The sequence below is a fragment of the Meleagris gallopavo genome, chromosome 7, assembly GCF_000146605.3.
Source record: "Meleagris gallopavo isolate NT-WF06-2002-E0010 breed Aviagen turkey brand Nicholas breeding stock chromosome 7, Turkey_5.1, whole genome shotgun sequence".
Taxonomy (NCBI): Eukaryota; Metazoa; Chordata; class Aves; order Galliformes; family Phasianidae; genus Meleagris; species Meleagris gallopavo.
The window spans coordinates 16,751,983-16,753,527 of record NC_015017.2 but is presented as its reverse complement, the minus strand read 5'-3'; positions in this window follow the sequence as shown (position 1 = coordinate 16,753,527).

The window sequence follows — 1,545 nt, the reverse complement described above, 5'->3', positions numbered from 1 at the left end:
ACCTCTGAAAAACTGAAGCCACATGTTTCCATCATACTTTTTGTCTCAGCCATTATTGTGTGCATTGCATGAAATTCTCCAGCCCTCTGGGACACTGATGCTAAGCGTGGACCCCACAAACCTTCTGTATCCCAGGTGCTGGGACATCACTAGGAACAGTCACAGATGGGTGGCATCTGCCCAGGCCCCAAAAATGGCCCTCATCCCCACCATTGGGTCCATATGTCCCAAATGGTCCCCAGCACCATCACTGACTCCATAAGTTATGGGAGACTTGCCCTAAAGGCAGACTCTCTTATCATCAATTTCTTGTAAAGAGAAGTAGTTCGAAGGAGCAGAAAACACATTTTCCCAAGATGCAGAGGATTGCAGGTTATTTTTGTGCAATGGGCTCTGGAGGATGTTAGCACCTCAGTTAAGGCAGAGAATGATACAAGCCCCACTCAACTGTGAAAGGGGAGCAGTGGGAATCTGCTTTGGGACAATCCCTATAGAAGGAAGAAAAAGCTGGTCACCTCCATTGCTGGGAATTGAAGTCAGATGTGAATTTTTGAGTAAGACAATGTCATCCCCAGGGCAGCCTCATGCACAAACCTCCATCCGGCTCCCACCTGCAAGCAGACCTACCATCCTGCTTCCCCAGCACCAAGAGGCAGGCAAGGGGTCATGGAAATCTGTTCCACAAGAACAAACTCAAACCTTGCCTGAAATAGGGGATAACAAAGGATTTTCAGGAATGACATCTATTTATCCGCAGCCCAAGAAGCCGAGAGCTTATAAAGCACATTGGGAATTATTTGCTTCTCCCTCTAAAGAAGGATTTCCACAAGATAAATAACTTTGCCTAGGTGTTCTGGAGCCCACTTCATCCTAATGTCATTGAACTTGTTTTTGATTAGCTGATTTAAGTAATTCTTACTAAATGTTGCTCAGTTGCAAGGAATCAAAAGGCAAGCATCTCAAATATCACCTGCTGTGCCTCATCAGGTGTGATAATAGCACCGATTAAGTGAAGTGCCTTCAGTGCAGAGAAATCACAGTGCTGCGCATGTGAAATCAAGATACCTGAATACTTCTGAGCTCTCTTGGGTGCGAGAGTGAGTTCAGCTCCAGACTTGAGCTGAATACAGAGTGGGAGCTGTCTCAGCATCGGGAAGAGGTGTCCTAGTCTATAGCTCCTGGGCTTTCACCCAGTGCGTACTGAGGCTTTAAACTTCTGGAGATTTGCCGTGGACCGTGTCCATTTTGTGAGACGGAATGATCTCATCTCTTCTGAAAGAGAAATTCACTGTTGTTTCACTCTGCTTCTTCTTAATTAAAAAACAAAGTCTTTTAGGCAATACTTAGATTTACCCTGTATGAGACAGAATAGTGAGCTAAGCTCTGTTCCCATGGATGTTGGGGGTAAATCTGATGTGACTCCATGGAGCAAAACAGCTCTTCAGCACAAATCAAGTGCCCTTAAGTTATGGCTTGTACCAAGTGAAGAGGTTTTCCATTAATTTTTTTATACAATTGCCTTTTTTTTTTTTTCCTAGTGAAAAA